The sequence below is a fragment of the Tachyglossus aculeatus genome, chromosome 11 (assembly GCF_015852505.1).
Source record: "Tachyglossus aculeatus isolate mTacAcu1 chromosome 11, mTacAcu1.pri, whole genome shotgun sequence".
Classification (NCBI taxonomy): domain Eukaryota; kingdom Metazoa; phylum Chordata; class Mammalia; order Monotremata; family Tachyglossidae; genus Tachyglossus; species Tachyglossus aculeatus.
The window spans coordinates 41,874,369-41,901,290 of NC_052076.1; the positions used below are offsets into that span (position 1 = coordinate 41,874,369).

A 26,922-nucleotide genomic window follows, 5' to 3' on the forward strand; every position below is an offset into this window, starting at 1 on the left:
GAAACAGGAAAAAGGGAGAGGAGGAAGTGGAGAAACAATTCCTCTGCATTGACTAACTTGCAAAATAACTAGGAATGTGATGGGAAATGCTAAATGAAAATTTTGTATTTGTACAAGGAGGGGATGCAATCTGATCTCTTAAAACAAGAACCATTAGGAGTGTCTTGCTGTCCTAGAGCTACACTTAATCTTGAAATCGCTATTGATTTACTGCTATTAAAGGCCACTGCTGAGAGAAAACCAAAAGCACTATATTGATTGAAGACACTCAGGCAGATGTCTCACAACCATTTTTCTACGCTAATAGAAATTTCCCTGTGATGACTGAGCCTTAACAGGATTTTGATCATAGCTTCAAGCCTGGGATATTTACCGCTATGTTAAAGACAGGATCTTCACACAAAAATCTAAAACTGACAAATTCAACAAGCCTCCTCTATATACTGAAGAGTCTTACTTGTAATCAATCAATCAATCGTATTTATTGAGCGCTTACTGTGTGCAGAGCACTGTACTAAGCGCTTGGGAAATACAAGTTGGCAACATATAGAGACAGTCCCTACCCTACAGTGGGCTCACAGTCTAGAAGGGGGAGACAGAGAACAAAACCAAACATATTAACAAAATAAAATAAATAGAATAGATATGTACAAGTAAAATAGAGCAATAAATATGTACAAACATATATACATATATATAGGTGCTGTGGGGAAGGGAAGGAGGTAAGACGGGGGATGGAAAGGGGGACGAGGGGGAGACCTTTCTGTATCTTTCTGTTCCCTGGAGAACACCTGATGGCATTTCTTAAGCGCCTACTACGTGCAAAGCATTTCAATCAAACTTGAAAAGCAAATGGGGGCATTATTTACTGTGAGATGTGCTAATTCTTCATCAATTTAGCTATTTTACTGAGTCCCACAGCAACAGATATAATCTTAAATTCTGACCACATCATTTTGGGAGGAGACAATAGAAAACTGATTTAGAATACATTTATGGGAATACCAAAAATAACTAAATTCCTTTCAGAATAAGTATTCTTTTGATATGTGCCTTAGTTTTCACACACCTATGAGTGATGTCATAGATGAAGGGGGAGGGAGTTCCTGGTCAGATAGAGGGCAGGGGAATGGTTTTGGTGGTGGGATAGACGAGATGGAGGGATAGTAAGTAGGTTGGCATTAGAGGAGTAAAGTGTGTGGGCTGAATTGTTGACCATCAGCAAGGTAAGGAAGGAGTGGGAGAGCTGATTTAATGCCTGAGAGCCAACTGAAATGAGTGCGTTTGATGCACAGGTGTATGGCCAACCACTGGAAGTTGGAGGAGTGGGGAAACATGGACTAAACTCTTTTTTTTTTTTAGAAAAATGACCTGGGCAATAATGGAGTGAAATACAGACTGGAGAGGGGAGAGACAGGAGGCAAGGAGGTCGGTGGGCAGGCTGATGCAATAATCAAGGTAGGACAAGTGCATGGATCAGTGTGGGAGCAATATGGATGGAAAGGAAAGAGCAAAAACAAACTGGGAAAAGCCATAACCTGCCCTGAGGTAATTAACTAGAATATGAGCAGGTTATGAGTTAAAAACACCCAAGTTAGAGATTTATTTTGCTGTTTTCCTTGTTTTTTTAAGGGAAGAGATGGCTAGAAGAGGAAAAACTGAAATTAGAGTCTCCCCATCTCCACTGAGACCGACGGCAAATGCCTAGCAAATTGAATACTGTTGAGAATGAGAAAAAGCCTGGAGAATGTGAGAGAGGAAACACTTGGTGAATCCCTAGTCAAGCCCCATCATATGTGCCCAGAGGGTAGCCCATGAAGCCAAATAATAAATTTGCACTGCCAGTCCCAGGCTGTTTTTTTTTTTGTTTTAAATAGCATTTGCTAAGCACTTACTAAGTGAAGCAGCGTGAAGCAGCAGCAGAGAAGCAGCATGGCTCAGTGGAAAGAGCCCGGGCTTTGGAGTCAGAGGTCATGGGTTCAAATCCCAGCTCCGCAAATTGTCAGCTGTGTGACTTTGGGCAAGTCACTTCACTTCTCTGGGCCTCAGTTACCTCATCTGTAAACTGGGGGTTAAGAATGTGAGCCCCCTGTGGGACAATCTGACTGCCTTGTAACCTCCCCAGCGCTTAGAACAGTGCTCTGCACATAGTAAGCGCTTAATAAATGCCATTATTATTATTATTATTATTATTATTAAGTGCCAGGCACTGTTCTAAACACTGGGGGAGATACAAACTAAGGTTGGACACAGTTCACATCCCAAATGAGGTTCACAGTCTTAATCCCCATTTTAGAGATGAGGTAACTGAGGCACAGAGAAGCTAAGCGATTGTGGTATTTGTTAAGCGCTTACTATGTGCTAGGCACTGCACTAAGACCTGGGACAGATACAAGCTCATCGGGTTGGACACAGTCTCTGTCCCACATCAGGCTCGTGGTCTTCATCCCCATTTTACAGATGAGGTAGCTGAGGTACAAAAGTTAAGTGACTTGCCCAAAGTCACACAGCTGACAAGTGGCAGAGTCGAGATTTGAACCCACGACCTCTGACTCCAAAGCCCGTGCTCTTTCCACTGAACCACGCTGCTTCTCCTGGGTCCCTGCTGATGCTCCAGCCCTACTGCTCTCTTCTCCCTCCTGCTCCAACTTACTCTGTATGGGACATAAAGGGAGGTGGAGAAGCACACTACGTAAATGCTACTACAGATGGGCTAGAACAAGCAGTAATGTCTAATAGCTGGTCTGCCCATTTCCTTCTGGCATCTCCAAAAAAAATTGGTTTAGGGCCTAGTCTAAATTCCAGCCTCACCTTTCCTTTAATATATAATTTCCTTTAATATAGTATATATGTTTGTACATATTTATTACTCTATTTTACTTGTACATATCTATTCTATTTATTTTATTTTGTTAGTATGTTTGCTTTTGTTCTCTGTCTCCCCCTTTTAGACTGTGAGCCCACTGGTGGGTAGGGACTGTCTCTATATGTTGCCAACTTGGACTTCCCAAGCGCTTAGTACAGTGCTCTGCACACAGTAAGCGCTCAATAAATACGATCAATTGACTGATTAATTCAAAATCCGCACTGTGGCTGTGGATAGGCAGCAGCAGCTTGCTAAAGGCTGTCCAGTAATCAGAATATGAGAGCCCCCCTTTTCCTCTTCTTCTCCTTCCCTCCCCATTGCCCTGACTCACTCGCTTTGCTCTACCCCCTCCCCAGTACTTGTGTACATATGTATATATTTATAACTCTATTTATATTCATGATGTGCACATATCTGTAATTCTATTTATTTAGATTGATGCCTGTTTACTTGTCTTGATGGCTGTCTCCCCCCTTCTAGATTTTGAGCCCATTGTGGGCAGGGATTGTCTCTACTTGTCGATGAATTGTACTTTCCAAGTGCTTAGTACAGTGCTCTGCACACAGTAAGCGCTCAATAAATATGACTGAATGAATGAAAAAGGAGGCCAGGATAAATATTCCATAAAAGTAAATAATAGCCACAAGTCTAAGGTCACCCTGAAGATAAGAATTTGCATTCTCTCATGGAGAAACTGGGCAATCCCCTGCAAACCTGGGTCATGTGGCTCCATCAAAGTCTTGCGCCTTACCAGTGGTCTGATTTTGCAATTGATCTAAATAGTTAATCAAATTTATTGAGTGTTTATTGTGTGCAGGGCACTCTATTAAGTGCTTGGGAAGTACAATTTATAATGGCCTTGGTAGTCACATTCCCTGCCCATTAATTCACATGTTTCTATTATTCACTATCAGAAGGAAAATATCTGAGATGACAATAAGGGATGTTTGACCCAGCCAAGCATTTAAAAATTCTAAATATCCTTGGTTTTTTTTCCTTTTTTCCACCATTACAGAATCAGCAAACAGTAGCAGGTGAAAAATACCACAAATCCCCTGAAGCAACTTTTCTTTAAAAAAAAAACAAACAAAAACCAACTAGCTTCCACTCCATCCCCCTGACGTTTTCAACACTACTCTGATGTCTGGTCTATCTTACTACGCGTACTTTCAGAGCCTCCAAACTCAACTGCTATGACCATCAGTTCTGTGTAATTTAAAATGCAGAGCCGTCAAAGAACACATCTGCTCTTAGTCTGGTACCACTCATGAAGATCAGTGGTTGAATGCATTTATAACAGGATTGAAAATTACAGTCACCAGGTCACTAGTGGGTATACTGCTTTGTTTACTAATGCAAAGAGCTGCCTGAGGCTAATTACCTTCTCTGCTTTGGATAAAAACTGCAGTGACAACTCTTGGATGCCAGAGAACACTCTGGTAAAGAGACGGGCTTCCCTCCGCCTACTCGCATAGGCAATGGGTGTTACTGCCGCCTCAGTTGTCTACCATACTCACCCTGATCATTTCAGGGAAGCAGCACGGCCTTGTAGAAGGAACACGGGCCTGGGTGTCAGAGGACCAGATGCGAGTTCTAATCCTGGCTCCTCCACTGGCCTGCTGTGTGATCTTGGGTAAGTCACTCAGCTTCTCTGTGTCACAGTTACCTCATCTGGAAAATGGGGACTCAATGTCAGTTCTCCCTCCTGCTTAGATTGTGAGCCCCATGTGGGACAGGGACTACTGTCTGACTTAATTATCTTCTACCTTCCCCAGTGCTTACAGCAGTGCTTGACACATATTAAGTGCTTAATACATTATTGTTATTCTTGTCGTTTTTCAGGATTGACTCCTGTCCCTCCTCTCTGGAGCCCCCAGGGCTGGGGTTAGACTTCTATCAATTGATGGTATTTATTGAGCGCCTACTATGTGCAGAACACTGGGGGCAGAGTAATGAGGAGCTGCCAGTCTCCCATCTCAGCTCCTTCTCTGGCACTGGCTCCCAGGGCTCTAAGCGTTTCTGAATTCAATTCTGCCCAGAAGTCTTCAAAGATAGGCATTAATTTGGTTGCATTTTAATAATTTGTTTCTATTTTTTTTTCCTGTTCTGAAGCTTCCTTGGGCTCAAAACACAAGATAAACTTTGAATAAAACCAACAAAAAATGGCCATATTCCTTGAAAAAAGGATACCAGATTAAAAGAAAATAAGTAAATGGAATTATTTTGGATTGTCCACCCTCAGACTTGGATCTTCAGTAACTGGTACAATCATTGCGGCATTTGTTAAGAGCTTACAAGCAATAGGGTAGATACAAGATAATCAGGTCAGATACCCTTCCTGTCCCCATGGGGCTCACATTCTAAGTCAATCAATCAATCAATCAATCGCATTTATTGAGCGCTTACTATGTGCACAGCACTGTACTAAGCACTTGGGAAGTACAAATTGGCAACACATAGAGACAGTCCCTACCCAACAGTGGGCTCACAGTCTAAAAGGGGGAGACAGAGAACAGAACCAAACATACCAACAAAATAAGATAAATAGGATAGAAATGTACAAGTAAAATAAATAGATAAATAAATAAATAGAGTAATAAATATGTACAACCATATATACATATATACAGGTGCTGTGGGGGAGGGAAGGAGGTAAGATGGGGGGATGGAGAGGGGGACGAGGGGGAGAGGAAGGAAGGGGCTCAGTCTGGGAAGGCCTCCTGGAGGAGGTGAGCTCTCAGCACTAAGTATCCCATTCCCTCTGGGTGTAAACGACTTTTATCTACCTCATCCTCCTCATTTCATTCATTCATTCAATCGTATTTATTGAGCGCTTACTGTGTGCAGATCACTGTACTAAGCGCTTGGGAAGTCCAAGTTGGCAACATATAGAGACGGTCCCTACCCAACAGTGGGCTCACAGTCTAGAAGGGGGAGACAGAGAACTAAACATATTAACAAAATAAAATAAAATTATTGTATGCCATCCCGTAAAACCCATTATTTGAGGCTTCTAAAGTCTTGCAGAAGCTCAGCTAGTAAAGTTGTCTTTTTTCAAAAAAAAAAAAAAAAACTATTGCCTTCAATGCTACCAGCTCCTTTCATTCAGGGTGAAGGTATAAGATTGAGGACGAAGCACAGGGAAAGGCTGGGAACGACTGGGAACTACGGGCAATTCTCCTCCGCTAATTCTAGACAAGGAAACCACTGCGCTTCTCAATGATGACTTCTACGAGATTTTGCAAGCGACTGGCTAGCTTTATGTACAAATTGTTCGGGCTCTACTTACATACACTGAAGAATTACACAATATTAAAAAAAACCCAATAAACCTGATCATAGGACCTTAATCCTAATGGTAGAAGGGGAAGAAATTGCTGCCTATTGAGCAGCATTAACCCTTTGGCCAGACAGAAGTTGGCACACTAAAAGAGCTATTTAATACTTAATGAATAGTAAATGTGCTTCCAATTTACTCCAATTGTACAATTAATCCAACTTGGAGCTACTTCATATGACATTGGTAGTGACTCCAAACTACAGGTGCCAAATTTTCAGGCTGGAGGCTAAGCCTCGTTTGGTCCACGAAAAATTAAATCCAAAAGACAGAATCAATTTGGCAAGGCACTTGAAATGCAACAAACCAAACCACAACCCGGACTGTTTATTTTGATAACAGTTTGAAGAAACTATTCCCAGACAGGGCAGGTGGGACCAAAACTGTGTAAATAAACCAGACTCCCTGAATTTTCCCAGAAAGGCTAGACATTTCTGCCCTGAAATTATCACCTGAAATGCAAACCTGTTAACCATCACGTCCATTTTCTTGTTCAGTTTCACAGTGTCACCTACCAGTCACATTTGATAGTGACAAGTGAAGGTCACGAGCAACCAGGAACTAGAAAGCAGCCAGTCAACTGGCACAAAAGCAATGTTTCTTGCTACACAGCTCTGCTGCTCAGGACATTTGAGGCAGATAGATGACAAAGAGATATCAAAGCAGCTGCTTTATGATGAGCTGAAGTGGTAAAACTATGAGCAGATTGGGCAGAAGAAACGTTATATAAGGGCACACTTAAATATCACTTCAAACAATTGAGCATTGCTGTAGAATGCTGGGAAACAGCAGCAGAACAAACTTGCATATTGTTATTTATAGAGTGATTTAATCAATCACATTTAATGCGCGCTTCTTTGTGCAGAGAAGCAGCATGGCTTAGTGGACAGAGCACGAGCCTGAGAGCCGGAAGGACCTGGGTTCTAATCCCAGCTCTGCCACACATCTGCTGTGTGACCTTGGGAAAGTCACATAACTTCTCTGGCCTCAGTTACCTCATCTGTAAAATGGTGATTAAGAGTGTGAGCTCCATGTGGGACAGGGACTGTGTCCGACCTGATTAACTTGTACCTACCTCAGAGTTAAGTCCTGGGCATATAAATACCATAAGCACTTAAATACCATAATAATAATAATAATAATAATAATAATAATAAATGTACTAAACACTTGAGAGAGTGCAATGTAAGAGTTCAAACCAACTGTATTTATTGAGTGCTTACTGTGTGCAGAGCACTGTACTAAATGCTTGGGAGAACGCAAGACAACAGAGTTGGCAGACACATTCCCTGCCCATAACAAGATTACAGTCTGGAGGGGGGAGACGGACACCAATATAATAAATTACAGATGTGTACACAGGTGCTGTGGGGCTGAGGGAGAGGTGACTAAACGGTGCAAATCCAAGTGCAATGCGGAAGGGAATGGGAGAGGAAGAAATGAGGGCTTAGTTGGGGTAGGCCTTTTGGAGGACAGACACAATACCTGCCCTCAGGGAGCTTACAGGCTAATGGGGATATGTATATATTAAATAAATACATGGGGTAAATCATCAGGCAGAGACAGGATCACAAATAGCTATAGGCTTTAAAAGCAGTGGCTATAACCATAAACCAAAAAATGGCCTTCACATGAACTCAGCATTATTTCAACCACACCAAAACACAGGTATAAGTACCAATAAAAGGGTCATTTTTCAAAAATTCAGATTTATTGGAAAAAAAATCCTTACCTTAAGTTTATTTGCTTTTAAATTTTGGACATTGTGCATTTCCCTTGGCCTCTTAAGTGCATATAGCCATATCTGATGTGATCTGAAAAGAGAGTTAAGGAATGTTGAGTACAATTCTCTAAGTTCAGGGTAGAAAGTTTCAAAATCCTAAGACGTAAAGACTCACTCAACCTTTAAAACAGATTATAAATTCAAAACGTGGTAGTTAGCCCTTTGCTAATGGTCCAGAAAGAAACTTAAAAATAAACTGAAAGGCACTGTTGGCAAAGCCTGGTTGGGATAATATTCGGATTCCTCCTGGAGGCAGAAATAAGGTCGAGAGTAAGATGCCTATTCTTGCAGCAACTGCTGTCTTGGAACTTCATTTCCTCTAAGCCAGAGGCCTATATTTCCCAGAAACATGTGAAAATAAGAACCAATCATCAAACCAAAAGGAACCACCATGTCAGACTCTCTCTGTGGGCTTTCTGGGACACACGCAGTCTTTCTGAACGTCTTGTCCTGTGTGGTAATAATAATAATAGTAATAATATTTGTTAAGCACTTACAATGTTCCAAGCACTGCACTAAGCATTAGATTCAAGACAATCAAGCCCCTCATGGGCCTCAAAGTCTAAGTAGGAGGGAGAACAGGTATTGAATCCCCATTCTGCAGATGAGGAAACAGAGGCACAATTAAGATAAGTGACATGCCCAAGGTTACAGACCAGACAAGTGGAGGAACCAGGATTAATCAGTCAATCATATTTATTGAGCGCTTACTGTGTGCAAAGCGCTATACTAAGCACTTGGTAGAGTACAACAAAACAGACATTCCCTACTCATAACGAGCTTACAGAATAGAGGGGGAGACAGACATTAATATACATACATAAATTACAGATAAGTGCACATGTTCTGTGGGGCTGGGATGGGGGGGATGAATAAAGGGAGCAAGACAGGTTGACACAGAAGGGAGTGGGAGAAAAGGAAAGGATGGCTTAGTCAGAGAAGGCCTTTTGGAAGAGATGTGCCTTCAATAAGGCTTCGAAGCAGGGGAGAGTATGTCTGTAGGATATGAGGAGGGTGGGCGTTCCAGGCCACGGGCAGGACGAGGCCGAGGGGTCGGCCAAAAGATACCTGGGATCGAGGTACAGTGAGAAGGTTAACATTAGAGGAGCAACGTGTGTGGGCTGGGTTGTAGTAGAACAGTAGTGAGGTGAGGTAGGAGGAGGCAAGGGGATCAGGTTCTTTAAAGCCAATGGTGAGGAATTTCTGTCTGATGCGGAAGTCGATGGGCAATGACTGGAGGTTCTTGAGAAGAGGGGAAACATGACCTGAAGGTTGATGGAGAAAAATCATCCAGACAGCTGAGTGAAATATGGACTGGTGTCGGGAGTGACAGGAAGCTGGGAGGTCAGTAACGAGGCTGATCATCATCAATCGTATTTATTGAGCGCTTACTATGTGCAGAGCACTGTACTAAGCGCTTGGGAAGTACAAACTGGTAACATATAGAGACAGTCCCTACCCAACAGTGGGCTCACAGTCTAAAAGGGGGAGACAGAGAACAAAACCAAACATACTAACAAAATAAAATAAATAGAATAGATATGTACAGGTAAAATAAATAAATAGGGTAATAAATATGTACAAAATACAAGGCGGGATAGGATAAGTGATTGGATTAACGTGGTAGCAGTTTAGATGGAGAGGAAAGGGCAGATTTTAGCAATGTTGTGAAGGTCGAACCGACAGGATTAGAACCCAGGTCCTCTGACTCCCAGGCACATGCTCTTTCCATTAGGTCATGCTGCTTCTTGTGTTAGTATGTTTTGGAGTACACAAGTTCAGAACTTTGGGGGAATCCAAGTAAATAATGTTCAAAATTATTTCTTGGTTTTATCGAAGCCTGGACAGGAGTAAGCACTTGGATCTCTTTAGCTTCCCATTTTTCCCTCCCCATGCATTACACTAAACTTTTGCGCCTAAATTTTAAGTGCATGGGAAATGTCTGAAGGAACCGAGAATTTCTCTCAGGTTCCTCTCGCACTGTCCTGACAGGCTGGCTTTCATTAAATGTTACATGGGCAGTGACTGCAGCAGTGACTTGGAATCGCAATGTGGGACACAAGGAGTACAAGAGGTGCTTTTCATTAGAAGTAGCGCTGCACCCAGTTTAGTTATTCTTTAGCTAACAGCTCATAGCTGGTACCTTAACAAAATCCACCCATGAAAATCCCTTTTAGATATAAGGCTTGAGAGAACCCTCTCTGCATGTTAAGCTAAATAAATTTCACTCTGCCTTGCAAAGGTCAACAAACCAGGGTTTTGGATCATGGCTGTAAAGAAGTTTTAGGTCCCAAATAAAAACCCTACCCTGTATTCCTCTAATAGCAATAGTATTTATTAAGCACTTACTGGGTGCAGAGCACTGTACTAGGCGCTGGGAAAGCATACAGAGGTGGAAGTTATATCTAATAATTATAATTAGGTATTTGTTAAGTGCTTACTGTGTGCCAGGCACTGAACTAAGCAGTGGTGTGAATGCAAGGAAATCGGGTTGGACACAGTCCCTGTCCCATGTGGGCCTCACAGTCTCAATCTCCATTTTACAAATGAGGTAATAGTAATGATGGTATTTGTTAAGCACTTACTATGTGTCAAGCACTGTTTCAGGCACTGGGGTAGATATAAGCTAATCAGGTTGGACCGCGTCCCCGTCCCAAACAGGACTCACAGTCTTAATCCCCATTTTACAGATGAGGTAACTGAGGCACAGAGAAGTGAAGTGGCTTGCCCAAAGCCACACAGCAGACAAGTGGCGGAGCCAGGATTAGAACCCAGAAGTGAAATGACGTGCCCAAGGTCACAGAGCAGACAAGTGGTGGAATCAGGATTGATCCATTGCTTGGTACATAGTAAGTGCTTAAATAAGATTATTATTATTATCATCCCAGGAACATAGGCTCTAGTAGATTTGGATAGGCATGGAAGCACAGGAGTCAAAAAGCCATCTCTAAGGTAATCAAGTCCCATGTCACGTAGCTTAAAATCATCCCGCAGTATTGTCCATTAAGCAATTTTTAGGAAGTTGAGACTGGAGCTTGGGTATCCTCTATAAAGCTGGAGTTCAGACAAGCATTCTTTTTTAAATGTACCTTCCAAGAAGTCTTTAAAAGCTATCCCAAGATGACTGCCTTGCTCCCTTTATTCATGCCCCCCTCCCAACCCCAACAGTACTTATGTACATATCTGCAACATGTATACTAATGTCTGTCCCCCCTAGACTGTAAGCTCATTGTGGGAAGGGAAGTTGTCCTTTGTTATATTGCACTTTCTCAAGCATTTAGTGCGTTTAGTTTAGCATTTAGCACTAAACAAATATCACTGGTTGACAACACATTTTGGATAGAAAAGACAGAAGAATTATGGAATGTCTTCCCAATATGGCCCTGTCTAGATAAAACACAATGTGATGTCAGAAGAAATAATTGTTTATGCGCGCAGCACTTGTACAACAACTTTAATAATAATAATGATGGCATTTGTTAAGCGCTTACTATGTGCCAAGCACTGTTCTAAGTGCTGGACAGTTTTTCTTGGTGTTCTTCAGACGCTGACTGTCGGAGAGCTAATTATAACCCAAAGGACACATTCAGAGACGTCAAGACTGTAGAAAATGATTATGTGAATCGAGATACCATTTTCACCCTTTGAAAGTAGATTTCCCGCAAATGAACACTGCCAATTAATATGCTGCCATGTTACACTGACAGTGTATTTCCTTATGCCATTTGATTGATGTTTAGTTATAAACGTTAATTGCCAAGTTATCAGAACTACAGTTTGAAATCACTGTTCCTTTAATAACTACATTTAAACAAACATTGAAAATCAATGCCGTTTATTCTGACAATAAGCTAAATTGCACTCACTGTTTCAGCCCAACAATACATCTTAAATAGCCAATAAATACAAGAGAGAGACAGGTTTTCTGGATAGAAGGGGAACAAGGCAAAAAAAAGTTGAGAAAATTCAGCAGGATGAGATCTATTCATAACTGAAGAGCTAACAACAGCTCTCTAACTACACACTAATGCTACAGATCATTTGGTCTATATTGAGACAATGCTAAACACCCACAATTAAAGAGTTTAGAAAAGGCAATTAGTAGGGAGAATACTGCTGTATTTCTATGCAAAAACAGAAATAAAGGTAGTTGGGTGGGGATTTATTCAAATTCAATATCAAGAGGCTGAACATGGATTTTTTTTAATGTAAATCAAGCAAATTAGAATGGTCCAGAGCCTCTAGTTCTAAAAGGAAGGAGGTCAAGATATGTGAAGAAAAGATTTTGATATAAACTGAAAATGTGATCCACGGCACTAACACTGCCCTATTGTTTCTAGCGTTAAATGGAGGATTCTTGTAAAAGTGGTAAATGTGGGATGAGCAAGGGAAAATTTTGTACATTCCTAGCCTTTTTTTTGCAGAATGATAGCCTTGGGGAGTTTACTTTCAGGGCTACACTGAAATGAGTGTATCTGCACATTAGGTAAGGCCCAAAATCACAGTGCAAAATTGTTCTCTTCACTCCTTGCTCCTAAGGCTCTGAAAATGACCCTGGCTCACAATCTTCCTTCCAAACAAGACTACAGCATGGCTCCATCCCCTGGCTCTAGTCCTGCCTCCCTTCAAACCAATGCTGTATTCCTCTGGGGTCGGCCTTCATTCCCCTTCACCTAGAGTCCTCTGGGGTCAGAGATTCTGGACTCCACAGCCAACTCCTTTTCCACCCATCTCCGAGGCTGCGGGATAATCACTGATGTTTGACTGGTTGAACCCCAGCATATCCTAGATATCATTTCGGGGCGGGGGGGGGGGGGGGGGGGAAATCGGTGAGTTCAATCCATTGCATTCTTTAGGTAAAATTTTATTTTTCTCATCTTACTACAGTCTTCTGCACAAAGGCATTTATTAAGAATATTTCATTTTAAAACACTGATTCTTACTGCTCAACAATCATCTCAAATTTCCTTTTGATTTCCGGGCCCCTTAACTAGGCACACCTCTAGTCCCCAGGGCCCCGTTTGATTTCCAGAAGCACTTTCCACATTGTTAGGCAAGAGCTGCAAGGAGTGAATCTGCCTGGCTCCAGCATCACACCAATTTCTCGGCAGAGATTCAAGCAAAGAGCCTTCAGAGGACAACAAAAATATGTAAAACAACAACAACAACAACAAAAAAAAACCTATCGGTAAAGGGCAAGGTATAATATCTGCCCCAGAGGTGACTTTGGGGTGTAAACGAGAGAATGTCCTCAGTTCTAACCCTCTGGGATTTTGCAGTTGAAATGAACTCCTTGTTTAACAACTTCAAAACATCATCTCAAACAATCAGTGATATTGATTTTTTCATGGTATTGGTTAAGCTCTCATTATGTGACAGGCACTGTATTATATGCTGGGGTAGATCAGCGCTTAGAACAGCGCTTTGCACATAGGAAGCACTTAAATACCATTATTATTATTATTATTATGATAAGCTACTCAGGTTGGACACAGTCCATGTTCCACATAGGGCTCACAGTTTTAACACCATTTCACAGATGAGGTAACTGAGGCATAGAGAACTTGACCAAGGTCATACCACACACAAGTGGCGGTGCTAGAATTAGAACCCAGGTCCTCTGACTCCGAGGCCCATGGTCTTTCCACTTACCTATGCTACTTTTTTTTGTTGTTGGCATTTGTTAAGTGCTTACTATGTGCAAAGCACTGTTCTAAGCGCTGGAGGGGATACAAAGTGATCAGGTTGTCCCACATGGGGCTCACAGTCTTAATCCCCATTTCACAGATGAGGTAACTGAGGCTCAGAGAAATTAAGTGACTTGCCCAAGGTCACACAGCAGACATGTGGCGGAGCCAGGATTCGAAACCATGACCTCTGACTCCAAAGCCCGTGCTCTTTCCACTGAGCCACGCTGCTTCTACAATGAGCATTTACTGTGTACCAAGCAATGAACAAGGTGCTCTGTGATAATGCCTGCTGTTGCCACAACATAAATCGAATATGGTCATAGCAAATACTCTACCTTTACCCTAGTAACGACTCTAGTGAGAGGAACAGGGTGGTGAGCATGGCCCATTATCAACCAGCTCTTTCACCTGAATTTGGTGTGTGCAATTTTGACCTTTGCTTGATCCTTGAACATCAATGACTGCAAGATCTGCCACATATCATCTACCCTGTAAAAAGATTTACATTTCAGAACCATGACACTTTTCCTCACCCCTTAAAAACCTAAGTCTTGGACCAATCAAATGTATATTGTGAACATGTCTGGGTGCTGAGACTGTAATAAGGTTTTGGGGCAGGTTTATGGGACACACAGGGCTGGGCACTCCGCAGCCTCAGTCACCCTGAATACCCTTCCTTTCCTTAATCGTTCCCATATCATCCTCATCGACAGCATTTTGTTCGTGACATTCCTCAAGATGGTGAGCCCCTCATGGGACAGAGATTGTGTCCAACCTGGTTATCTTCTATCTATCCCAGAGGTAGCACAGTGTCTGGCACATATGAAGTGCTTAACTACCACAATTACTTTTTGTTTTATTGTTAAGGGCGGGGATTCTGTCTACTTACTTATTGTACTCTCCCAAGTGCTTAGTACAGTGCTCTGCATGCAGTAAGCACTCAAATACCACTGTACTGAGAAGCAGCATAGCCTAATGGGTACAGCCTGGAAGTCAGAAGGACCTGGGCTTTAATCCCGGCTCCACCACTTATTTGCTGTGTGACTTGGGCAAGTCCCTTCATTTCCCTGAGCCTCAGTTACCTCATCTGTAAAATGGGGATTAAAACTGAGCCCCGTGTGGGACATGGACTGTGACCATCCTGATTAGCTTGTATCTACCCCAGTGCTTAGTACAGTGCCTGGCACATAGTAAGTTTTTAACAAATACCATAAACAACAGAGCAATATACTAGGTGCCCAGGAACATAGAACAAAAGAAAAAGACACGGTCCCTGCTCTCGATGATCTTATAATTTAATAAGCAATCTGAATAGACACCACACCTCCTCAAAGATGCCACAATCTAGCCGTGTGTTAGCCAATCCAACAAATCAATTTCCTTTTCCTAGAGAATCACTTTCCTGCCCCTCTTTAATTGCTCACATACTCTTGGTTTAGAGTCATGTTTAAAGTCAGTGAAATCAGGAAGAAAATGCACAGCAATGCGACTGGATCCTAACAATAGGAAGCACAACTTGATGGGAGAGAACACGTTTTAAGTGACAATGTGGACAAGTTAATGGCACGAAGCAGCTTGATATGCCGCCATGAAAAAATATGACTAATGTGAATTTCTTGGTGCAGAGAATATTAAGCATGGTAACTTCAAACTTGGGGTGGTGAAGGAACCTTTATGACCATTTGGTAGCAACAGATGTTTCCATAGTGCTGCTTTCCTAATTTTTTTTCTAATATTTAACATGCACTAGGATTTAATATGACAAGGCTTTGTATAATTCAGAATTCCTCTAAGGTCTACTAATGAACACCAGTGCCGATGAGAAGACTACCTGCAGCCTGTTTCACACAAATGTGTCATCATTATTATTAATAATAATGATCATAATAATGGTATTTGTTAAGAGCTTACTACGTACCAGGCACTGTACTAAGTGCTGGGGTGGATACAAGATAATCAGGTTGGACTCAGTCCCTGTCCCACATGGGGCTCACAAATCTCAATCTCCATTTTACAGATGAGGTAACTGAGGCCCAGAAGTGAAGTGACTTGCCCAAGATCACACAGCAGACAAGTGGCGGAGCCAGGATTAGAACCCAGGTCCTTCTGACTTCAGGCCCGTGCTCTATCCATTAAGCCATTCTGCTTCCTCTTACACTTAGCAGCTTGGGCTTTTGTGGCCAAAGTCTGTGGCGTTTTTTTAAATTTACCATTTCACATCAAGAGCTGTACGATAACTTTTGCTCAGAATTTCATCTTACTGCACTATGGCTACCTAGATATTCTGCTGTCTTTTTCCAGGGCAACAGAGATGATGCTTAGCATACATAACTACAATACTGGGGAGCAGACACATTCCAGAACCTTAACAACAAAAGAATACGATAGGATCAAGATATTCCACCAGCACTGAAGCTATTCTTGCTGTAATTCTGCTTGATTCTCAAGAGGGGAGAGGAGGCTGAATGACCAACCGATCTGCAAGTAGTTGAGGCCCAGCAAGAAAAACAAAGCTGATGCATTCATTTATTCATTCAATCATATTTATTGAGCGCTTACTGTGTGCAGAGCACTGTACTAAGCGCTTGGGAAGTACAATTCGGCAACATATACAGATGGTCCTTACCCAACAACAGGTTCACAGTCTAGAAAGATATATCTCATATTTTTTCTGCCATGATTTGGTTTCAGAGAAAATCTTTGGCCCTCCAGAACTAGACCAATTTTCAGAGAACAGTTTTCCGTTACCAGTCAAGTTCCATGATGGCCTCAGCCTCAAACCAGATTCCAGGAGATTTCACTGCCGCATGCTAGGGAATCCCTAATTTGTACTCATAGGACTATGGCAGAAGATAGGACATTCTGGAGAAAATATATCCATAAAGTCACTATGAACCAGAAACACTTCAATGGCATGTGATGATGATGATGATAATAATCATAAGTACTATAAAAATATTATCCTCAACTGGGGAATTGAGGACTTAACTCTCTGAGTAGTCTAGTGGGACAATCCGGCCTGCATAGGCAATCCTGAAAGAGAGAGGGATTTTCCTTTCAAATGTGCCCGACTGACCTCGGATCTTCCAGTCAACCCCTTACCTTATCACTTACAGACCACCTATTGTCATCCCCGTCCCCCCAACACACACACACCGTAATAATAATAATAATGATAATAATAAATAATATAATGGCATTTGTTAAGTGCTTACTATGTGCGAAGCACTGTTCGAAGCGCTGGGGAAATACAAGGTGATCAGGTTGTCCCACGTGGGGCTCACAATTTTAATCCCCGTTTTACAGATGAGGTAACTGAGCCCGAAAAAGTTAAGTGACTTGCCCAAAGTCACACAGCTGACAAGTGATGGAGCCGGGATTAGAACCCATGACCTCTGGCTCCCAAGCCCGGGCTCTTTCCACTGACCCACGCCGCTTCTCTATTTGATTAGACCTTCAAAGTCTAATCAAAACCACATCTTCAGGAGACTTTCCCCAACTAAGCCCTGACTTCCCCTACTCCCTTTTCCACTCTGCATCACCTAAGCACTTGGATTTGTACCCATTAAGCACTTGATATCCACCCCACTTTCAACTCCACAGCACTTGTGTACATATCTGTTATTTAACATCTGTCTCCTGCTCCAGATTGCTTGCTATGGGCAGGGAAGGTGTTTCTGCTAATTCTCTTGTATTGTACCCTCCCAACCACTTAGAACAGTACTTTGCACATAATGAGCACTCAATAAATACCACTGATTGACTGATGTTATCAAGAGGTTAATAAACGCAGGGATCCATTACTTCTCTAATGGCCAGGGACTGTTAGATTTTGTGAGGCCCCTATAAACAAGTCCTTAAGTCTTTTATGCGGGGAGAGCTCAATGTTTTGCTCCTTACCAGGAGGGAATGTGTCCACTAATTTTGTGGCACTGTACTCTCCCAAGGGCTTAGTACAGTGCTCTGCACATGGTAAGCACCCAGTAAATACCACTGACTGATTCTGACAGAAGACACCATCATCATAATCACTCCTGCAAATAAATGCTTGGTTCAATTTCCTGAATGCAGCAGAAGAGGCATCAGATGAATTACAACTTGCCCTGCCTGTGGCTGTAGACACACAATATCTGACCCTAAAGGGGCACAGTCTAAGAAGGGGAGTGGGGGAGGAGTCTGCCTTAAATCAAAAATGGCATAATGGTTCAAGCTGATTTTTTTTTATTTGCCACACACCACTCTAGTGTCCACTTTGACTTCATTAAGATGCATGGTCCACTCCATGGAACACACATACTAGATGAAATAAGTGAGGGAAGAGCACATCAGGTGTTCTTTATGTACAACAAACCCCTCTGAAGAAGCTTAGAAACTACAAATACAAAGCACCACCACTGAGGTCAATATAAACATTTAACACTTTTCCCTAATTTGTACGACTAAATAAAAATTCCCTATTGCAGTGATTTTCAACATGTGAACTAAGGACCACATTCACCACTGCCACTCTCCACACCTATAAGGCGGAGTGTCTCTAGGACTCTCCCACTTTCGGTAAGGAGCCAGGGGAAGATGAAGGGGAAAGGGTGAGTCCCGTTCTTCCTATTATTATTAATAAACTAACAATAATAATTTGGTATTTGTTAAGCACTTGCTAGGTGCCAGGCATCGTATTAAGGACTAGGGCGGATACAAGGAAATCAGGTTGGACACAGTCCCTGTCCCACATGGGGCTCACAATCTTACTACCCACTTTACAAATGAGGGAACTGAGGCATGGAGAAGTTAAGTGACTTGCTCAAGGTCACACAGCAGACAAATGGCCGAGCCAGGGTTGGAACCCAGGTCTTTCTGACTCGAGGGCCAGTGCTCTCTCCATTAGGCCTCTGCTCCTCCTCCCCTCCCCATCACCCCTGCTCCCTCCCTCTGCTCTACCCCCCTCCCAGCTGCACAGCACTTGTGTCTATATGTATATATTTATTATTCTATTTATTATTGATGTGTATAACTCTATAATTCCATTTATTTGTATTGATGCCTGCCTACTTGTTTTGTTGTCTGTCTCCCTCCTTCTGGATTGCGGGTCCACTGTTGGGTAGTGATTGTCACTGCTGCCGAATTGTACTTTCCAAGAGCTTAGTACGTGCTCTGCACACAGTAAACGCTCAATAAATACGACTGAATGAATGCTTCATTCTTCTTTCTCCTCCAGAGAGGGCAGTCCCTCTCTGACTTTCCTCACTTCCACCTCACTCCACTTGCCTGGGCTCTGGTTTATGCTATCCCCCAGGCCATTCCTTAAAATGCACATATCCTCTAGGGAGCTTGTGGACCACTTTAGTGGCTGCAGGCTGTCATTCTAAAAATGGAGCATTTAGGGAAGCAAGTGAAAGCCAGCCAATCAGAAGCAGAGTAGAGGGAGGCTTCTCCAGAGATGAGGATGGCCAGGGGGGTGCTCAAGGGGCAGGGACATATGAGGGGAGAGAAGACGCTCCTTCAGAGAGGTGGAGAAGGTGGAGAGGGATTCTGAGGATATACCATGGAGACTACTGCCCATCAGTGTGCGCAAAAGACTTCTGTGGGTGTCAGCATATTCCTCATAATAATAATAATGACTTTTATTAAGCACTTACTATGTGCAAAGCACTGTTCTAAGAACTACGGAGGTTACAAGGTTATCAGGTTGTCCCACAGGGGACTCATCAGGTCAAAATCACGATGGACCAACTTCCTAACCTGAACTAAGTTACAAAAGGAATTCTTCAGGTTACCCTAAGGATAAGGAAGAAAACTTACTAGCAGAACTAACAGAACTCCAAAAATAACAGCCAAACTATAGATTCCAACCCAATAATTTGGGGGGGGGGGGGGGGCGGGGATGGACTGTTATTAGTAATTGGAAACAAACATTAGTGGTTAGAAAATACTATCACAATGTCAGTTATTGAATCTTTAAACATTAAGTTTTTCTCTCAAAGAGGAAGCTATTTTAGGAACGCTTAAAAAACTGGCTACACTGCCTACACAGAAGGAGTCAATGACTGCATTAAATGGGTGAGAGACAGGATTAATCATTTTTCCAACACTAGGTACAGTAACAGTTTAACAGGACACATTAACAGTCCTGCAACACTTGGGAATCTTGATCTTAAAGGCATCACTACTCAGAGGGCACTGCCATTGGTTCTAGTAAATGGTATGTGCTCTACCCCTACCCCTGAATGCCCTATTAATATTAATTTAGAACACATGTTGTTCAAAGTGACACTGGGCTGCTGTTTAAGCATCAGTCTCAATTTTCCAAAAACGAAATTTCACAATGCCTCAGATTTTAAAACCCCTTGTGTATCAAAGAACAAAACATATAGGTGAAAAACAATTGAGTCATAGCCATGATTAAATATGCTGCTTTCATCATTAGGTTATTTAAGATAATGACTTGTACTTAGCATGTCCAGGAATTTTCTTATACATTATCCAATTGTGAATACCATCCCAAATTAGGCTTTTTTAGGACTGGGATCCTAACCATTTTGTAAACAATCTTTGCCACTTGGCTTTAGAAACAGTACTGGCTGTTTATGTTTGTTATGTTTATAGTCTAGGGTTTTTATTTTTTTAACCTATTGAATGGAAGTGGGGAAAATTTTTTTTAAGTGATTTCCTAAATAGATTAATCTTCATTTAGCATTGTCTACCCACTGGTAATACTATGCATCTTAGATTAGTGGGCAGAAAACTGGATGGTGAGTCAAGACACCTGAATTTTAGACTGGCTCCATGGCTAATTGTATGACTTCAGGCAAGGCTCTTTACCCGGTTGTAAAATGAGGACAATAAAAACTGCCTCTCAGGGATATTATGAGGACAAATGAGATAATAAGAATAAGCTCTCTGAACTCCTTAGAGAAAAGGTTCCCTATAAATCTAAGGTATAATAATAATTATTGTACCATGGCAGAGTTTGGATTTGTTATTTATGTTTGTTTTAAAAGTATTATTTAAATTCCTTCTTACTCTGAAAGTCATATCCCTCTGATTTGTCTGTTTAAACCTACAGCTGGGGATTTCACCTCTAACAGGTTCCAAGAGAAGCGTACAAATCAAAAGTGAACTTCTGAAAAGGAATCAAGGATGTGACTTTGAGTCTTTTAAAACTCATGTATGATCTTAAGCTATCTTAGAACTAATCTACAATTTTGAAATATAACTGCTTAGCCTTCAGAAACCTAGCAACTATTTGTCAAAGGAAAAAAAAAAACCCATCTTGCCTGGCTATGACCCAACCTTTTAAATTAAGGGAAGTATTAATCCCCATCAGTCAATGACATTAACACTATTTGCATACCCACTGGGACTAGTATTTTCCCCAGAATTTTCATAAAATTTTTTAGGTTCAAATCAGAGCTATATTGTTCTGGACCAAATAGAAAACAATCACTCTGCTTTTACATTCTACCCATTAGCGATGGTTGTGACCTTCCTCTTAATACAGTGCATTAGTCACTTATTTGCATCAGCATCAAAGTTTATAGGCTTTGATCTGTAATTTGTGAAGCATTCAAAGAAAATCCTCCTTATTTTATAGGGTTCTTTTAAAAGTTATCTTTATTGTCTGCTGTGCCCAGTCAACACATTTTTCTCCGCCAGTCTAAGGCTCAACAAGTCAATATACTCACAGATCAAAGACAGACATTTTTCACAAGGCATTTTCAATGATACTACAGTCTTGATCTTAGAAAAATGACACCATCTAGGGTTTCAGTTACATAGAATGTAACCAGATGCAGAGCTTCTCATTTCCAATTCCCCAGTTGCACATCTAATCACTGCACTGATTGATATTTCTCTCTTTACTGCTGCATTATACTTTCCCAAGCGCTTAGTACAGTGTTCTGCACATAAGTGCTCAGTAAATATGATTGAATTTCAAAATTTAGAACACCCTATTTCAATATAACATCCAAAAAGATTCAAGTGACCATCTAAACGAGCCAATTCTTTCGACGATGGAACACCAAAAAAATTAAATTTGCTTCAAAGCAAAAAAATTGTGAACCAACCCCTGTGCGGCCCGAGTTTCCTAGCCAATCTTGTTATGTATTACTATTTTTAACCTCCCTTGTCATTTCAGGGTCCTTCTTTAGATTGGGGAAAGTAAGGCATGGCCAGAACAATGTTTTGGAAAGAGGCCTCAGCAAATTAGTTGTGGGTGAACCTACGAAATATACTGTCGGGTGGTGTTTACTTTCTGCAAATGAAATCGTGTCCATGGGGCAGGGATGGAAGGTGGTCTAAACCTGAGTTATAAAAACCCACCTGCCCAATTTTCCAACTTTTCCAGCCTCAACGCCCCAAAAGACCGGTTTGGGTCCCAGTTCTCACTGAGAACTCTTCTCGCAGGCCCCGTGGGCCGGGCACCCGAGCGCTTAGTACAGTGCTCTGCACACAGTGAGAGCTCGATAAATACGACTGAATGAATGAGTAGCGGCTTCAGGGAACAATCAATCAATCGTATTTATTGAGCGCTTACTGTGTGCAGAGCACTGTACTCAGCGCTTGAGCAGAGGGTCGAGACTTCGGGGTGGTGGCGGTGGGCACAGTCTGACTGCCTTGGCCATCAAAAGCAGCCTGGCCTAGTGGCTAGAGCCCGGGCCTGGGGGTCGGAAGGTCATGGGTTCTAATCCCGCCTATGCCACTTGTCTGCTGTGTGACCTTGGACCAGTCGCTTTACTTCTCTGTGCCTCAGTTCCCTCATCTGTAAAATGGAGACTGAGACTGCCAGCCCCACGTGGGACAGGGTCTGTTTTCAACCCGACTTGTCTGTATTCATTCGTTCATTATATCGTATTTACTGGGCACTTACTGTGTGCAGAGCACTGGACTAAGCGCTTGGGAAGTACAAGCGCTTAGTACGGTGCCTGGCACATGGTAAGCGCTTAATAGATAACATCCCAGCGCTTAGGGAAGCAGCGTGGCTCAGCGGAAAGAGCCCGGGCTTTGAAATCAGAGGTCATCGGTTCAAATCCCGGCTCTGCCACCGGTCAGCTGTGTGACTTTGGGCAAGTCACTTTCTTAGAACAGTGCTTTGCACATAGTAAGTGCTTAATAAATGCCATCATCATTATTATTATTAGAACAGTGCTTCGCACATAGTAAACACTTGTATATCATCATTATTACCATTACTGACTGCAGCAGGGCATGCAAGAAGCAGGTGGTGTGGCCACTGCCCTGGGGAATGACTGATTTTCTTTTTTTCTTTCTTTTAAACCAGGGGCAGAGACAACGCAGGGGAAGAGGCCGCGGACCGTTGTTGGGAAGGGACCGTCTCTATACATTGCCGACTTCTACTGCCCAAGCGCTTAGTCCAGTGCTCTGCACACAAGAAGCGCTCAATAAATACGCTGGAATGAATGTTTTGTTTTGTTGTCTGTCTCCTCCTACTAGACTGTGACCCCGTTGTTGGGAAGGGACCGTCTCTATACGTTGCCGACTTCTACTGCCCAAGCGCTTAGTCCAGTGCTCTGCACACAGTAGGTGCTCAATAAATACGACTGAATGAATGAATGAATATATGTTGCCAACTTGTCCTTCCCAAGTGCTTAGTCCAGTGCTTAGAGAAGCAGCGTGGCTCAGTGGAAAGAGCCCGGGCTTTGGAGTCAGAGGTCCTGGGTTCAAATCCCAGCTCCGCCAATTGTCAGCTGTGTGACCTTGGGCAAGCCACTTAACTTCTCTGTGCCTCAGTTACCTCATCTGTAAAATGGGGATTAAGACTGTGAGACCCATGTAGGACAACCTGATCACCTTGTAACCTCCCCAGCGTTTAGAACAGTGCTTTGCACACAGTAAACTCAATAAATGCCATCATCATCATCTGCACACAGTAGGTGCTCAATAAATACGGTTGAATGAATGAATGAATATATGTTGCAAACTTGTCCTTCCCAAGCGCTTAGTCCAGTGTTCTGCACACAGTAGGCGCTCAATACGATTGAATGAATGAATATATGCTGCCAACTTGTACTTCCCAAGCGCTTAGTCCACTGCTCTGAACACAGTAGGCGCTCAATAAATACGATCAAATGAATATATGTTGCCAACTTGTCCTTCCCAAGCGCTTAGTCCAGTGCCCTGCACACAGCAGGCGCTCAATACGACTGAATGAATGAATATATGTTGCCAACTTGCCCTTCCCAAGCGCTTAGTCCAGTGCTCTGCACACAGTAGGTGCTCAATAAATACGACTGAACGAATGAATATATGTGGCCAACTTGTCCTTCCCAAGCGCGTAGTCCAGTGCTCTGCACACAGCAGGTGCTCAATAAACACGACTGAATGAATGAATATATGTTGCCAACTTGCCCTTCCCAAGCGCTTAGTCCAGTGCTCTGCACACAGTAGGCGCTCAATAAGTATGACTGAATGAATGAATATATGTGGCCAACTTGTCCTTCCCAAGCGCTTAGTCCAGTGCTCTGCACACAGTAGGCGCTCAATAAACACGACTGAATGAATGAATGTATGTGGCCAACTTGTCCTTCCCAAGCGCTTAGTCCAGTGCTCTGCACACAGTAGGCGCTCAATAAACACGACTGAATGAGTGAATATAAGTTGCCAACCTGTCCTTCCCAAGCGCTGAGTCCAGTGCTCTGCACACAGTAGGCGCTCAACAAATACGATTGAATGAATGAATATGTTGCCACCTTGTCCTTCCCAAGCGCTTAGTCCAGTGCTCTGCACACAGTAGGAGCTCAATAAACACGACTGAATGAATGAATATATGTGGCCAACTTGGACTTCCCAAGCGCTTAGTCCAGTACTCTGCACCCAGTAGGTGCTCAATAAATACAATTGAATGAATATGTTGCCAACTTGTCCTTCCCAAGCGCTTAGTCCGGTGCTCTGCACACAGTAGGCGCTCAATAAACACGACTGAATGAGTGAATATATGTTGCCAGCTTGTCCTTCCCAAGCGCTTAGTCCAGTGCTCTGCACACAGTAGGCGCTCAATACATACGATTGAATATGTTGCCAACTTGTCCTTCCCAAGCGCTTAGTCCAGTGCTCTGCACACAGTAGGCGCTCAATAAATACGATTGAATGAATGAATATGTTGCCACCTTGTCCTTCCCAAGCGCTTAGTCCAGTGCTCTGCACACAGTAGGCGCTCAATAAACACGACTGAATGAATGAATATATGTGGCCAACTTGTCCTTCCCAAGCGCTTAGTCCAGTGCTCTGCACACAGTAGGCGCTCAATGAATACGACTGTCCCAAGCGCTTAGTCCGGTGCTCTGCACACAGTAGGCGCTCAATAAACACGACTGAATGAGTGAATATATGTTGCCAGCTTGTCCTTCCCAAGCGCTTAGTCCAGTGCTCTGCACACAGTAGGCGCTCAATAACTACGACTGAATATGTTGCCAACTTGTCCTTCCCAAGCGCTTAGTCCAGTGCTCTGCACACAGCAGGAGCTCAATAAATATGACTGAATGAATGAATATATGTGGCCAACTTGTCCTTCCCAGGCGCTTAGTCCAGTGCTCTGCACACAGTAGGCGCTCAATAAACACGACTGAATGAATGAATATATGTGGCCAACTTGTCCTTCCCAAGCGCTTAGTCCAGTACTCTGCACGCCGTAGGTGCTCAATAAATACAATTGAATGAATATGTGGCCAACTTGTCCTTCCCAAGCGCTTAGTCCGGTGCTCTGCACACAGTAGGCGCTCAATAAACACGACTGAATGAGTGAATGTTGCCAACTTGCACTTCCCAAGCGCCTAGTCCAGTGCTCTGCACACAGTAGGCGCTCAATAAGTATGACTGAATGAATATATGTTGCCAACCTGTCCTTCCCAAGCGCTTAGTCCAGTGCTCTGCACACAGTAGGCGCTCAATAAGTACGATTGAATGAATATATGTTGCCAACCTGTCCTTCCCAAGCGCTTAGTCCAGTGCTCTGCACACAGCAGGCGCTCAATAAATATGACTGAATGAATGAATATATGTGGCCAACTTGTCCTTCCCAAGCGCTTAGTCCAGTACTCTGCACCCAGTAGGTGCTCAATAAATACAATTGAATGAATATGTTGCCAACTTGTCCTTCCCAAGCGCTTAGTCCGGTGCTCTGCACACAGTAGGCGCTCAATAAACACGACTGAATGAGTGAATATATGTTGCCAGCTTGTCCTTCCCAAGCGCTTAGTCCAGTGCTCTGCACACAGTAGGCGCTCAATACATACGACTGAATATGTTGCCAACTTGTCCTTCCCAAGCGCTTAGTCCAGTGCTCTGCACACAGTAGGCGCTCAACAAATACGATTGAATGAATGAATATGTTGCCACCTTGTCCTTCCCAAGCGCTTAGTCCAGTGCTCTGCACACAGTAGGAGCTCAATAAACACGACTGAATGAATGAATATGTGGCCAACTTGTCCTTCCCAAGCGCTTAGTCCAGTGCTCTGCACACAGTGGGCGCTCAATGAATACGACTGAATGAATGAATGTTGCCAACTTGTCCTACCCGAGCGCTTAGTCCAGTGCTCTGCACACAGTCAGCGCTCAATAAATACGACTGACTGATTGATTGATTGAGTGAGGGGAAGGGTCGGGCGGGGGCCTGGCGCCTGCCCCCCATTCATTCAGCCATTCCACCGGATTTCTTGGGCGCTTAGGGCGCGCGGAGCACTGGACTAGGCGGTTGGGAAGGCCAAGCGGGCCGCCGTCCGGACTCACCGGAGGCCCCCGGGGCGGCGGGGGGGCCAGGACCCGCCGGCCAACGCCGCCGCCGCCGCTGGTCCCGGCCGTCCGGCGGCGGGGAGGCATCATGCGGCCGCGCTCATGTCCGGTCCGGTCCGCTCCGGTCCAATCCGGTCCAGTCCGGTCCGGTTCGGTTCGCCTCACGCCGCGGCGAAGCCCGCTCGGCCGGGGCCGCTCCGCGCCAGCGGCACGATGCGAACGCGCCGCGGCCGCCGACGGGACTGGCGGGGCCTCACAGGGACGGCGCTTTTATAGGGGGCGGAGCCAGCCCTGCGCATGCGCAGGAGCGCCCTCGCGCGCGCGCGCGCGCCCCACTTCCGGCACAGGGGGGCGGGGCCGGGCCCGCGGGGAACCGTTCATTCAGTCAGTCCTTCATTCAATCAGTCGTCATCATCAATCGTATTTATTGAGCGCTTACTGTGTGCAGAGCACTGGACTAAGCGCTTGGGAAGGACAAGTTGGCAACATATAGAGACGGCCC

The 26,922-nt window shown here is 43.5% G+C and overlaps 1 protein-coding gene across 1 annotated transcript in view; it reads right to left on the reverse strand.

Moving 5' to 3' along the window:
• The window catches only part of ZDHHC7 (zinc finger DHHC-type palmitoyltransferase 7), a 56,442-nt gene extending 29,919 nt beyond the window's left edge, over positions 1-26,523 (reverse strand). Inside the window, exons 1-2 of the mRNA XM_038754194.1 lie at positions 26,418-26,523; positions 7,936-8,017 (exon numbers count right to left, since the gene is read on the reverse strand). The gene's annotated coding sequence lies outside the window, so the exon portion shown is untranslated. The remainder of the gene's footprint in view (positions 1-7,935; positions 8,018-26,417) is intronic.
• Between the last annotated feature and the right edge of the window lie 399 nt (positions 26,524-26,922).